General features: G+C 39.9%; 1 pseudogene; it reads right to left on the minus strand.

Annotated features, from left to right (window-relative positions):
* Positions 1-1447: 1447 nt before the first annotated feature.
* LOC137737820 (putative disease resistance RPP13-like protein 1) lies at positions 1448-6785 on the minus strand (annotated as a pseudogene).
* Between the last annotated feature and the right edge of the window lie 9425 nt (positions 6786-16210).

Genomic DNA, 16210 nt, shown 5'->3' on the forward strand with positions numbered 1-16210 from the left:
CGCTTCAAAATCCCTAAAACGTGAGTATTTACGTTTGCATGAATAGTAACCAAAACGGACATCGTCGAATCGACGTGAAAACGGTGGTTTTCTCACCTGGAAATGGTACGACTGTACCCCTCTCGGCCTCACGAGCTCGACTATGGGTTTAGTTCCCACGATCTGCAAAGATTTGATGGGTTCTTGGTGTGTCCGTACGTAAATGGTGAAAGGGAAGGGAAATGGAGCTCGGGGGAGAGAGACAGGGAGAGGGACAGAGAGATGTGGAGTGTGTGGGAGTGTGTGTGCGGTTCCAAACATGCCAACAAGGTTCACAACGACAATTAAACGTAAAAGAACTAACTAGGGGCAAAGTAGTCATTCCACACGTGAGATTTCGATAATTTCGGGACGGGATGTCACATTATGAGCTAAAAAACTAAGATATGAAATTTTCTTCTCGTCCTATTTGGCATGAAAATATCACAAACAATTTCAAAGAAACTCATTAAAATAACTGTATATATCCATGAACAATGGCAACATGTTGTGATAAGCAACTTCTTCTTGGACTGTAAGTTAGCAGACAAACTGAAGGAAAAATGTTCATCTGTAGCCAGCATCCAGCAATGTTAGAATATCACAAGGCATCCCGGAGAAAATCCCGAGTACACACGACGTTTTTTTCTAGTCGAGGCTCGAAGTACAAGTACTAGCATTTCACTGAGTTCAACATTGTAATGAAAAAACACGAGAACATACAAACATAGAGCAACCAGCACACCATGTCACCATGGAGCTAACATCCTATGAAAAAGGATAGAAAATAGATATCAGACAGGAAGGATGAAGCTCAGAAAAGGCAATTGAAACACAACTATTTAGACAACATAAATCCATTTTTCACAAAGCACTTGGCCGACCACAATCCTACATTAAATCCATGAATAAAATCGAACCAGTTTTTTCACAAATTCACTTTTTAGTACTGATGTATTACTACCCTCTATTTTCCTTAGAACTCAATTAAAACGCATAATCGTCACCAATGAATAGTGCACTTTTTGAATAAGTGACGAAAGCTTGGTATAACGATTTGATTTACCAAAATTCGTTGGCACATATTTTCTACTTTCAGGAAGACAAGTCGTAGTAAAGGAAGTCATTTAACGGTCATCATTCCACATCGGGAAACTAATTCCCACGTCAAAAAGTGGTCAAGTCAGTATACCGAAACTAACGCAACTTTTTGAGAATCTAATCATCATTTAGAGACTAGAGACAACACAGCTTCAACAACGAGCCCCTTGCATTTCCATTTCTTTATTGATTGCTTATTCTCGATGCATTAAATAAAATGCAATATAAGCTCATAAGTCAAAATTTGCTAAAATAAAATAAAAGATCAGGTTTAAGTGGCCTGGTTAAAATCTTGTTGGGAAAAAACTGAATGGGAAAAACTCCATACTTAGGAGAAAAGGTAGCACATTTATAAAGTTATAATACAAATCAGTGAAAAGGGACCAAGCAAACATAGCAATTGTTTACCCAAAAAAAAGAAGAAAAAAAGCAAATATAGGAATCCATGAGAATAAACGTTGGCCGAGAAATATCCAAGTTGTCGCCAATTGAAGGCCTCCCAAAGCAGCGACTCCTCAACCCCCAAAACCTTGACCCAAACCAAATATTGTGGATTACTTTACTTTACAAGAATAAACATGATTATTATTAATAATAATATTAATATTAAAACATTCCTCGAGAAAATGATACACGGACCATCAGCTTCGTATCATGTTAAAATCTATCTGTATGGAATGGATGTGGGATATTTTGTGCCAGTAGCGTCCTTTTCCTGGTTGGCTTCTCTCTTTTAGCACTGGACACCCAATGATGAACAGTCTCTCTAGTGAAGGAGGCAGACCCTCCTCTGGAATAGATGCTAGCTTTGGACAATTCCAAAGTCCCAAATATTGAAGGGAGGTGAGGAATTGAAAGCCCTTGCTGCTCAGTTTCTTCAGATTCGGGAAGCCTTCTATTGAGAGCTTAGTGAGAGATTTGGGGAAAAGCGTCTCCGTCCGTACCATGTCGGGTGGAAACGACACCGTAACCCGATCTTCAACATTGATTTCCAAGTATATAAGAGAGGTGAGTCTGTGCAACCCCCACTCCAACTCCCGCAATGACTTACAGCTCTTGACCTTCCAAATTGTAAGTAATGTGAGGTTGGGAGGAAAAGCCAAACCTTCACGGTAGTCAATCCTCAATTCCTCAAGAGAGTTGAGATTGTGCATGTCTGCGGGCAACGCCTCCAATTTCTCGCAATCTCTGATATAGATCCTTCTCAGGTTGGAGGGTATTCTCCCTCCACTAAGGCCTGGTTTGGTACTGAGGTGATTCTGAAAAAAGCTGGGAACTGTTTTTGTGTTTGGTAAACATTCAGCTTTAGCTTTTTTTCACAGTTTTGGGTGAAAAAAAGCCAAAACAAGAAGCTGCAAAACCCAGCTTTGAAAAACTGGCTTTTTTTCACATCTGTTTTACATAAAAGTTTACCAAACACTATAATACTGTTTTTTTTTTCAAAAGCACTTTTACAAAAAAGTTTACCAAACACTCTGCTGCTTTATTTCACAGCTGCTTATTCTCACAGCACAGCAGAAGCAACTTTTTTTCAAAGCACAGCAATACCAAACCAGCCCTAAGTCTCGGGATGGAAACAAGACTTCCACATTGTGCAATATATAGCTTTTGAAGATTGCTGAGGTGGCATAAGCCATCCGGTAAGGATTTCAGATTTTCACACATACAGATCCGAATACATTCAAGGCAGTGATTGGTGTTGTCGCTGAAGATCTCGTTCGGTGCTATTAAACCCAGTCGTTCACATTCCTCCTCATCTACTAGTGATTTCAAACTTTTGCAATTTTCCATATTTATTCTTCTGAGATTTTGGGGAATCTGGAATTTTGCAAAATATATCAACAAATGACACTCTCTAATGTCGATGTCTTTAAGAGAAGGTGGCACACCAACATCTCGAAAAGAAACTAGAGATGAACATTCGTATATGCGAAACTCTTGAAGAGACGACAGCTGATTTAACCCTTTTGGTAGCTTCAAAAGATTTTCGCACTTTTTTAACTCCAGAAATTCAAGCTTGCACTCCAATATTTGCAATTGCAGCAATTCCTCTGCTTCTTCTCCCAATTCTTCAACTAGACGAGAGTTGTCTTCAATTTCCAAACGGCCAAGACTAGTCAACTGCTGCAATAATCTACCCTCATTCTTCCATGAGGACGTCAGCTTCTCACATCCATTAATCTTCAAATCTCTAACCTTCTTTAATCCCTTCCTGAACAATTCCCCTGCTTCCAGAGACATCACCTCCGAAATGTTTGAAAGCCACAAGGACTCTAATAACTCAAACTCAACCTTAGCATCTGTATGTTTCAACACTTTACAACCGTCAATGTTTATTTGACGAAGTTATTTGTAGTTGGCAATTGAAACCGCCAATTCCTCACATTTAACAATTTCAAGTTTGGCTAACAAATTGAGCTTCTCTGGCAGCTTACCTTCCAACTTGGAACATTTTTTGATTGAAAGCCTTTCCAGGCAAGGGAAAACACCACTTCCGTGATCCAGTTGGAAAGGAAGCCACACCTTCCAATGCTGCATATCCACAAACTCGAGAATCTCTAACAGCGGAAAAGCCAAGACACACTCGCCATGAAACTCAGGACCAACACTTTCCACTGCATTCATTCCTCTAATATAAAGCTCTTTGAGATGAGGCAATTGTCCGAGAGGTGGCAACAACAAACAATTGTTACATTCCTCTAAGCGCACAAGCACCATATTAGAGAAGAAAGAACCTCCAACCCATGATGAAAATTCCTTGCCGGCGTACCTCTTGATGGTGAGCTCCTTGATCTTTGTATGAGGCTGTAACATGCCAAGCACAGTGGATTCCGTTTCTCTCATGTCTCTTGAACGAGACCATTCTAGGACCAACGAATTAAGCCTCTCCTTGCATTTCAAGTAGGCCCTCCTGGCATCCTCGACATCAGTCACATTCTCCAATCTTGAGAGGCACAATGCCCCTCGGAGATGCAATAGGGGCCCTATCTCTCTTATCCCTGATTGATCACTACCTTCGCTCGCCACAAAAAGAGGCAGTGATTATAGATTCGTCAATCGACCTAGTTGCGAAGGCATTCCTTCCAACGAAGATGCACCTGAGTCGTTGAGATGGCGCAACTTAATTAGATTGCTCATGTTCGCGGGCAATGACTTCAATTCATCACAACCTTCCAATATCAATGTTTGCAAGTTGTAAAGAGTGCTTATTGATTTGGGCAAACTGGTTATCAATGTGTAGGATGGGTCAAGATACTGTAACAACCTCAAATCACCGATTGACTTTGGCAGCTCAGTTATTTTGTAGCCATTGAAAGAGAGCACTCGTAAGTATTGCAACTGTGGTAATAACTCAAAAGTAACCTTATGAAACAAATATTTGTACCATCCCCTGGAATCTGAAAGTGAAAGTGGCAGGAATGTTCGTAAACGTTCAGCTTTTGGAAAGTCCTCAAATCTCATAACTCCATCAAATCGACCAGCAATGAAAGACGAATGGCGAGCCCTTCGAAAGCAAGTGCTTTGCAAGTTATCACCTTGCTTATCTTCCAATCTAAAACATATTTCACCTGCTGCCCATCGTGCTAAATCATTAATGAGGTCATGCATTACATATCGTGAATTGTTTTTGCTTGATTCTTGAAACAGCGACCTTGCTAATAGCTCTCGAAAGTAGTCGCGGCCCAAATCCTCCATTTGTTTATTGTCGTCATGTTTTTGTTGAATCAAACCCTCTGCCATCCACAAAAGTACGAGCTGCTTCTCCCCAAATTCATAGTCATTTGGAAGTATTGAGCAATAGGCAAAACACCTCTTCAAATGTGATGGAAGATAGTGATAACTCAACTTTAGTACAGGAAGAAGGCCACTCTTATCTGCTAGATTCCATAATTTGTTGTCCAATATTTCTCCCCACTCTTCTTTTTCTTGGCGATGTAAAAGACCACCGAGAGTTCTTGCAGCTAATGGTAATCCACAACATTTTCCAACAATTTTCGTCCGAATTACCTCATAATTTACTGGTTTTCCGTTTTTAATTTCCCCGAACGCGTGTCGCTCAAATATTTCCATACAATCATCATCTGCCATACACTCCAAATTATGAACTCCAGCAGCTCCCGTAAGCTTTGCAACATTCCTGTCACGGGTTGTCACAATTATCTTGCTTCCTCCTGCTCCGATGCCAAAAGGGGATTGAAGTCTTGTCCAGAGATCGTATAGATCATAGTCATCTTTGTCCCAGATATCATCTAAAACAATTAAAAACTTTTTTCCTCTTAATTGCTCACTCAAATCATGCTGCATTTTACTAAACTCCTCCACTTGAACGGGTCGGGATGTGATTGATTCAAGAATTGCCTTTGTCACTCGCACCACATCAAAGTCATCGGACACAGATACCCAGACCTTGAGCTCAAAATCCTTCATGGCATCATCTTTGTTGTTGAATACAAGTTGAGCAAGTGTCGTCTTCCCAACTCCGGCCATGCCAACTATAGCAACTACACCAAAATTGACAGCACCTGCATGCTCGTATTTTCTTGACAACAATTCAATAATCTTCCCTTTGTCACCATCTCTTCCAACAACAAGCTTTTCATCTAACACGTCTGAACTTGGTAGACTTCGCGATTCCTTAGCAGACGTCCCAGTATCTTTCAAGCCAAACTTGTCTTTCCGTTCAGATATGTCTTGCAACCGCTTCGTAATCTTCTTCATTTCAGAGTTCATATCAAAACTCAATTGAACTTTATAAAATGATCTCCGTATCTTCTTGCTTAGGCTGGCTTGATCACGACCCTCTATCATGCGCTTCAACATTTGAGTGGCAAATTTGTCCAACATGTCTTCGATATCATAAGCCAGGTCTCTGAGATCATCCAGCCACAGTTTCACACCACCTTCAGTCAGTTGCCTTTCCTCAGCGTCGCTCAGCACCGCTCCAATTGTAGACAACGTGGTCCTCCACTTCTCCAGCTTCTGTCCGACGCCCCGGAAATTGCCCAAGTACTCAAGAATCTCGCGAGGGGTCAACCTGTCGAGCAGCAACTGTAGAAACGCCGCAAGAAAAACCTCTCCGAGTGCCATGTTAAGAGCGAGGATTACACCAAGCAATCAACGAAAGACCGAACCGCTTTGGAGCAATATTGAGGTGCAGAACTGTACAAATTAAGTGAACAAACAAATGAATAAAAAGTGGTTCAAATAAAATGAAAAACAACTAATGTATTATTCAAATAAATGAGAAGAACTTACATGGAAGTTCAAATCTAACTCTGTTTGTGATCAACAAATACATACTCAACGAAGGGAAGATCAACGGTCAAAGACTTGTTCCTTGGAAATTCGGAAGCTTGACCCATTGAGACTCAGAAATAGTCACAACTGCACAAATTAAAATGATGAGAACTAATTATTGATGCCTGTGCAATTATATACAAATTTATAGTAAAAGTGAAATAATCAATTAATGGACTCCTAGTAAGCATTTATAGAGGTGACAATTAATGGACTCCAATAAAAAATAAAATAAAAAACTTGATATTGCATGTATAAAGCACAATAAAACACACCACATAATATTACTTACTAGGAAAATGTTAGGAAGATCACATATTTTTGTGTCATATTTATGTACCATCTGATGTGGCAAGCAAGGTATACAGTCCACGGAAGCCCAAGTATATCAGAATTGGTTCTTGCTTCTGGAGGAAAACCACGGGTATTAGAGCCAAGGAAAAAATGGGAATTTCTGAAAGCCATCTCGCAAGGGGAAGAGGTGTGAATAAAGTCTGCACCTCACATCTCACGTGGAAAAGAAGTGAGGTCATTGAAATTGGAAGCCAAGTTGTTGAACTTTCAAGTCCTAATGGAACTTGGAAGCTTTAAAAGTCACGTAAAAAAAAAAAAAGAGAGAAAAAGTAAAGTTGTTGTTAGAAATTTGGAGTCCCACTTTGTCTTCAAGTCTCAGCCACTTAAGAGCAACTCCAGCGTTGGAGCCCTCCCCCCTGACAATGCACTATTCAATCCACCTAATGAACAGTAACTGCCCTTAATGAACAGTAAATAGCCCTGACAATAGAATTTGCATCTCCACCGTTACACTTCAATAGCCCTGGCAATAGGCAATAAAATATTAGTATTTTTTTTTTATAAAATAATTTTAATTGTAATATCGGATAAGATTTTTAATCGTTCTCGTTGCGCCACTTGTCATTATCCGAAGTATTATTAAATAATACAAAATAATTTTATTTGTAATTTCGGATAAGATTTTTAATCGTTGTCGTTACGCCACTTGTCATAAAATCCGAAAAGACAATTATTGGGGATGGATTTCCGATAAAATTTTTAATCGTACTCGTTATGCCACGTGTCATTATCTGAAAATACAATTATTGGTGATGGATTTCTGATAAGATTATTAACCAATCACGTTGTGCCACGTGTCATAATCTGTTCACAATCTTTGAGGATAGATTTCCATCAGATTTTTAACGAATGACGGCATGCCACGTGTCATAATCTGTTCAGAATCTTTGAGGATAGATTTCCATCAGATTTGTAATGAATGACGGCATGCCACGTGGCATTATGTACAACCTAATCCTTTCTGAATCCTCTATATAATCCACCATCCATCCTCACAAATCTCACACCAATTTTCTCAAGATCTCTATCATTATTCATAGTTTCTGCTTCCTTATTCACAAAAATTTGTATCATTATTCATAGTTTCTGTTTCTTTCTTACAATGTCTTCTTCTTCTTCCTCAAGGATGATGTGGGAATTCAATCAGGAAGAGGAAGAATTGTTTAACGAATCAGAAGCAATGTTCAATCACCAGGGGGTAAGAAATGAGAGGGAAGAGGATGAGGAGCGTCAAAGGAGAGATGACGAAGTAAGAAAGGGCAGAGCCTCACATTCTCGTCGAGTCATCCAAGCTGCAGCTCAGATCTGCAGGCCCAGCCGTTCCGAAACCTTGATAGAAGCAGGCAACGACGAGGTATGGAACTCTTGGATGATTATTTTGTTCCTAATAGTGCATTCCCTGATACGTACTTTAGACGTCGTTTTAGAATGGAACGACATTTGTTCAACAAAATCATGATTGCTGTTTGCAACCATGATTCTTATTTTGTGCAAAAAAAAGATGCTTTTGGTGCTATGGGTCTACTGCCTGAGCAAAAAATTACTGCTGCCTTGCGGATGCTTGCATATGGAGCATCTGCAGACCAAGTGGATGAGATAACGAGGATGGGGAAATCAACCATTCTTGAGTCCCTGATGAGGTTTTGCGGAGCAATCGAATTTATCTACACCGCTGAGTACCTCCGCAAACCTACACACATGGACTTGGAGCGGCTGTTGAAGAAGGCGGAGATGCGTGGCTTTCCTGGGATGATTGGAAGCATTGATTGTATGCACTGGACGTGGAAAAACTGTCCAAGTGCATGGCAAGGCGCTTACGGGGACAGAAAAGGAGCAAAAAGTATCATTCTCGAGGCGGTGGCATCTTTTGATACATGGATTTGAAACGCCTTTTTCGGGGTCCCAGGAGCTCAAAATGACATCAACGTCCTTGCCCAATCCCCAGTGTTCAACGATGTCCTGCAAGGAAAGGCACCAAAAGTTACGTATGAGGTCAACGGACGTATGTACGACAGGCCATACTACCTAGTTGACGGCATTTACCCACGATGGTCAACATTTGTCAAAACAGTGCCACGTCCGCGGAGTGCAAAGGAAAAACACTTTGCAAGCTGTCAAGAGGGGTGCAGGAAGGATGTGGAACGTTGTTTCGGTATCCTCCAAGCTCGCTGGGCGATTGTCAGGGGTGCTGCCAGATTGTTTGATGTAGAGTCGCTTCGATCCATCATGATGACATGCATCATTCTTCACAACATGATTGTGGAAGATGAGTACGATTATGAAGCTGTTGATGAATATGAGCCAGACCCGATGAACAATTCAAGAACACGTATATATTGTGCTCATGACGCCACCGATGAGCCCGTGCAACATGAGCCATTACAAAGGGATGGACGTTACAATGAAAGGCTCATTCAACGATATACTGCATTTCAAATGCCAGACATGCACAATGCCGGACAAATTGACTTGATAGAGCACCAGTGGGCATTGAAACAAGCTGAAGATAATTACGTTCATTTAGTGTGTTTTTTTGAATTTGGTATGTTTATGTTATTTTATTTTGTGTGTTTTATTATTTGGTATGTTTATGTAATTCTTAGTATATGTAATTTGGTATGTTTATGTTTATGTAATTCTTAGTATATGTAATTTTTTTATGTTTATGTTTATGTAATTCTTAGAATATGTAATTTTTTTATGTTTATGTTTATGTAATTCTTAGTATATGTATTATAAGAAGAAAACAGAGTCACACTTCACACTTCGTGTGGGTTTTAATCTATGTAAAAAAGAAGATAATTAGAACGATGGTCATGGACTTTTAATTATTTTATACAAGTAGAAAATCACTTTTTTTTTCAATAAAAGAAAATATTAGAGTGGGCTTAAACAATAATAAATCACAATTGGCATAAAGTAGTTCTACCATTGTAATTTACTAGACTTGTGAGGTCATAAGACAAGCTTGTCCATTTTGATTTTCCATTTTTATTAAAATAATTTTCATGTCGTGAGGAAAGCAAGGAGGCAGAGGGTTTGTTAATAACTTACCAAGGAGGCAGAGGGTTTGTTAATAATTTTCATGTCGTGAGGAAAGTAAGGAGGCAGAGGGTAATTCTTAGTATAAATAACTTACCAAATTAATTTGAATAAATATTCAAGAAATTGGAAACAACATAAACAATACAAACAATAAATAATAAATTACAACCCAAAGTGATTGGAAAATTATGGGCTCCGCTTACAAAAAGTACTCTATTCATCATCACTTAACCAATTTGTGGTGCTAGGATGATCTTCTCTTGCGGTGCTAGAACCACCTTGGCTTGCTATCGTTTCTCTTGCATGCCTCCTTCGCACCACGTCTGCTTTCTCTGACTTCCAAAAAAATTGAGAATTTGGAGACTTCCCTTCTAAAGACATGTTCATAATCTCACGATCTTGTTGAGCCCGTCTTTCTTCTCTAACATGTTCCCTTTCTTGCCTAAGTAGCTCTCTTTCTCTCTCATTAGCATAAAATTCTCTCTCAACAGCTGCTGCTTTTGCTGCCTCTCTAGCCTTATCAGCCTCATCTTTCGCCATTTCCCTCGCCAAAGTCAATTCACCTTGGCGAGTAAGTTCTTCCATGAACTCTGCATAATCATTCTTGGAAGCACCCCCTTTTCTCTTTGAAGCCTTCTTACCTTGAGGCCTAATTGGATAACGGGTCGAACCCGACGCTTGTTCAGGGAGGGGCGTTTCGGGCACTTCTTCTGCATTATCTTCATGAACATGATCGGGTGTAGAGTGTAGAGGGGTGCTGTTCATGTGCACTTCTGGACCGACTGTCACAACTCTAAACTTAGGACAATCTTTGACAATATTCCAACATTCCCACCGGTTGAATGATTTATTTTTGCTTTTGGTTTTGGCAGCGTACCAAGCTTGTGCTTGAAGTTCCTACACAATAAAAATAAGTAACAAATAAATAATACAAATAAATAATTATAATGAAAATAAGTAACAAATAAATAATACAAACAACATAATTATAATGTAAGTCGGTAACAAATAAATAATACAAACCATAAATAATAAATTATGTAGGTAACAAATAAATAATACAAATAATAAATAACAAATAAATAATACAAACAATAAATAATAAATTATGTAGGTAACAAATAAATAATACAAACAAATAATTATAATGTAAATTTGGGTATCAAATAAATAATATATTGTTACCTGATCCGAGTAATTTTCCCCACTTCGAATATTACTACTAACTTGTGCCAAGGCGTCTCTCCACGTACTAAACGATTGGCTAAGTAATTTCCAACGACTGGACATCGATTCTTTGGTTCTTTTCCCACCAATTTTCTCAAGAAAATTGGTATGAATAAGACTCCACATTTCTCGCAACTGCATCTCATTACCCGTAAGCGAACTATGAGTAACTTCAACCCAGCTAGTACACAACGCAACATCTTCAATAAGCGATCAATTCGTACCTGCACCAATGGTCATTTTGTTGAAAAAAATGGATTCAAACTTTGAGACAAAGAAATGAATGTGATTGAAAGTAGTTGAGAAAATATGAAATTGTTGTGTAAGGTAGATGATAATGAGAAGGTATTTATAGAAAAGTAAAAACAATTTTTTTCAGAATTTTTTTTTTAATTTTTTTGAATTTTTTACAATTTTTTTTAAATTTTTATTCAATTAATTAATGTCTGCCGTTGGATATAAAAAAATTTGAATTCCAACACTCCAGATTGTCATATCCCGACCCGGGGCGGATCACTTCCCGGGCCCGCTCCACCACCGTAGCACGATATTGTCCGCTTTGGGCTTACCATTCCCTCACGGTTTTGTTTTTGGGAGCTCACGAGCAACTTCCCAGTGGGTCACCCATCATGGGATTGCTCTAACCCCCTTCTCGCTTAACTTCGGAGTTCCTACGGAACCCGAAGCCAGTAAGCTCCCAAAAGGCCTCGTGCTAGGTAAGGATGTGAATATACATATAAGGATCACTCCCCTAGGCGATGTGAGATGTTACAATCCACCCCCCTTAGGGGCCCGACGTCCTCGTCGGCACACCACGGCCAGGGTTAGGCTCTGATCCCAATTTGTCATATCCCGACCCGGGGCGGATCACTTCCCGGGCCCGCTCCACCACCGTAGCACGATATTGTCCGCTTTGGGCTTACCATTCCCTCACGGTTTTGTTTTTGGGAGCTCACGAGCAACTTCCCAGTGGGTCACCCATCATGGGATTGCTCTAGCCCCCTTCTCGCTTAACTTCGGAGTTCCTACGGAACCCGAAGCCAGTGAGCTCCCAAAAGGCCTCGTGCTAGGTAAGGATGTGAATATACATATAAGGATCACTCCCCTAGGCGATGTGGGATGTTACAATCCACCCCCCTTAGGGGCCCGACGTCCTCGTCGGCACACCACGGCCAGGGTTAGGCTCTGATACCAATTTGTCATATCCCGACCCGGGGCGGATCACTTCCTGGGCCCGCTCCACCACCGTAGCACGATATTGTCCGCTTTGGGCTTACCATTCCCTCACGGTTTTGTTTTTGGGAGCTCACGAGCAACTTCCCAGTGGGTCACCCATCATGGGATTGCTCTAGCCCCCTTCTCGCTTAACTTTGGAGTTCCTACGGAACCCGAAGCCAGTGAGCTCCCAAAAGGCCTCGTGCTAGGTAAGGATGTGAATATACATATAAGGATCACTCCCCTAGGCGATGTGGGATGTTACACAGATTGTGCCACGTGTCACAACGGTAACTTTTCTTAATTTTAAAACTATTTTTTTTATTTATAAAGAATATTAATATCCACCTTTGATCTCAGATCGAACGGTGGATATTAAATCTGACTTTTTTTTTTTTTTTTTACCGTTGAGATCGAACGGTCAACATTAAGTGACCGTTGAGATCTAACGGACCGTGGGAAGCCACGTGGGTTCCCAACGGTAACTGACAACCTTTTTTTTTTTTCTTCTGATTTTTGTGTCGGCGATGCGCCCCCACGCGCGGGTGGGGTGCACGCGCCTGACACAAAAAAAATTAAATATTGCGTTGACACCAGCCTGACGTCACGTCCACCTCGGGCTCTTGGGCTGGCAATCCCCCACGGGCCCGGAGCTCGGGCCTCCACCTTCGGTCGGGCTGGCCTACGCTGGAGCTGATCCCCTGGCCCTCGGGCCCTTGTTTTCTCCCCTGTCCCCCGAGCCAAACCCAACGCTGGGCTTGCTCTAAGGAAAAGTTTGAATGGTGCATCTCACGTGGGGCTGGGAGTCCCACTTTATGTCTTCAAATCCTAAGCTACTTAAGGAAAAGACAAAATAAAACTCCTATTTCACAAAGGCTTATTAGATATTACCAAAGGTCATATATGGGTTTTAAATAAATCCAATTGACTACTTATTTTGCCAAGTCTGAACACAAGTAGGCAAATCCAAATCAAATACATTACGAACTACGCCGGTTTGATTCCGTTAAGGATACGTAGGCAGTCTGATATCAAATTTTAGACGCAACCGTGAAATTAAGACGAATCCCTGATTTATATAAACTAAATTCACTTCTGCTACTTTGACCAAGTAATCACAAATTCTACAAAGAATACTAAAGGAAGTCTGCGTTTGATATCACGAGAACAAATCCAAACAGGAGGCTGTACTTTGAATTAATTCATGGGCATGTGAATTAGTTCATGGACAAAAGAGAAAGCTTGTTTTAAAATAAAAAAGCTTAGCACATGGTGGTTTCCAAATGAGTAGCTCACCGTTAAAAGTTGGTTCAAAGTTCAATCAAAAGCATGGAGACAAAAGCTACAAGCCAAAAGTAAAGAGAAAGAGTTTGAAACTCAAAAGGATAGAAAGTTAATGAAGTCTGAGATACACGGCACCAAAGTCAAATACCAAAGTAATGGTGGGTTCATCACAAATATTCCCATTAAATTTACGAGACACAAATGGCACGAAGTCGCAACAAGACTCAAATGGCACGAAGCTGTATCAAATCCCAAAAGGTAGAAAGCCGAAGAAAAATCTCAAATAACATGAAGCACGTCAATTTACAAATGGCACAAAGCCGCTTCAAATGGCATGAAGCCGCATGTTTGACTCCAATGGCTTAAAGTCCTCGCCCACATGAACTAAAATTGCACAAGGCATCAAAGGCTCCAATGGCTTAAAGTCCTCGCCCGTATGAGCTAAAACTACACAAGGCATCAAAGGCTCTACTAGCTAAAATTGTAGAAGGCATCAAAGGCTCCAATGGCTTAAAGTCCTCGCCTGCATGAGCTAAAACTCCACAAGGCATCAGACGCTCCAATGGCTTAAAGTCCTCGCTCACATGAGCTAAAACTGAACAAGGCATCAGTTGCTCCTTGCCTGCACGAGCTAAAACTGCACAAGGCATTAAACCTCAACAAATACATAAGGAACTATAAGTGACTTGATCCTTCAATGAGGGTACGTTGGCAATCTAAGGTTCTACTTGGGTGCAATCACAAAATCAAATAAACACCCGAATCCCCAAGTTGCGATTTATTCATATTAGAATCAAAGGGTATTCCTTTCCCAAAAGAAGGGTTGTAATTAATAGGCACGTAGCCTAGAATGGGTCGAACTCAAATTAATAAAACCCTCTTCAAAAAATGAACAAGGGTGAAATTGTGTCGAGTGAATTATTTGTTTACATATTGTGTACAATTTTTGCTCAACACCAAGTCTCGCTGAATCTTGATGGACAGTCTTGGTGCCTACCTCGATTGCTTTCTGTACCGACATTCGAGTCGGCCATCCTTCCTCGTTCAAATCATGTAGGGTAATATAGCCGACGTGATCATCGTAACACCATGCCTGAATCATATTGGCTTCAAATGGCTGATTGTCGGCCGCATGAACCACAACTGACTTACTGCCCCAAAAGATGAGAACCTGATATAATGAAGAGGGAATGTAATTTATTTGATGGATCCAATCTCGACCGAGCAATGCATTATACTCAATCTTGGAGTCGACGATAAAGAATGCGGTCATGTGATTGCGACTTGCAACGCTTACCTCCAAAGGAAGCATTCATTTGGTTTGGGACTTGTCACCGACGAAGCTACTCATGGTTATTTGATGCGATAATTTATACGCACACAAATTAAACCCTCTTTTTGTCAAATTGTAGTATAGGTGCAAGTAGGGATCGTTCTGGACCGGGGATTAGGAGGGATTGTTAATCTCTTGGAAACTGACTTAAAAACGTAAAAACAATATAAAACACTAAACTAGACTCAAAGAATTCAAAAATACTTTAAAACATAAACTAAACAGATTCTAACAAGTTCAAAAGACTCAAAACTCTTAAAAACACAAACTAAATTGATTTCTAACTAATTTGACATTAAAGTAAAGGGGGATTTAGGTTTTGACAAAATTAAACTAAATGAACAAATTGCAATTAAAACAGAATGTAAATATGAATGTGAATAAAATATGGATGATGGAATAGCCAAGGGGTTCTTCTCCACACATGTTACACTTGCATACAAGATTGATTCTCAGTTGGTCTTTCCATAAATTATGAAACTCAACGCCCCGGGTTAATTAGGTCCGCTTAAATTAACCGTCAAGTTTTCCTTAAGTTAATGAATTGGATGGGTTAGCGCAACGCAATTCACCACATTCTCCAAAAGTCCTTTACGTGAACAGCACAATAAAGATACAATCAAAGATCATTAAGCATTATGAAAACTATAAGTGTTGACGAGGCATTCGTTACTATGATGAGCATGAAACTCGTGCCAAGAATTCATTTAACGCGATTGTTTATAAGCAACCTCCACTACTTGTGAATATAAGTTCATAACGATTAGGTGAAATTCACTTATATTCTAGCGTCATATTTATGCATGAAAATTAAGCGCGCATTCTTAATAAACATTCATAAATAAGTTATCAATCAAACGGTTAAACAAATTGAATCCACAACTTATGAAATTCTAACGAAAGTTAATCAATTCATATTCAAATATAAACATAGTTTCGAATCACCCCCTAGCTAAAGGGGGATTAGTTCCTCATTACTTTGAAATCAAAGAAACACCTAAACATTCCAACAACTCAAACTTGAATTGTATGAACGTTTAGGCATTCTTCTCTTCCATTCCTCATACGTACAAAACAAAGAGAATTGAATTTAAACTTTGAAATCAAAGAAACACCTAAACATTCCAACAACTCAAACTTGAATTGTATGAACGTTTAGGCCCTCTTATCTTCCTCGTTGTTGTAGCACAAGGTCTAAGGTGAGGTTTGGGGAATTATGGAAATGGATGAGGAATGGTGGAATGGGGACTCACGGTTTTGGATTCTAAGGGGAAGTGTTTGTGTTAGTTGTGGTGTGTGAAATGGAGAGATGTTCATGAATGAATGAATGCAAGG

Source organism: Pyrus communis, chromosome 6, assembly GCF_963583255.1.
Source record: "Pyrus communis chromosome 6, drPyrComm1.1, whole genome shotgun sequence".
NCBI lineage: Eukaryota > Viridiplantae > Streptophyta > Magnoliopsida > Rosales > Rosaceae > Pyrus > Pyrus communis.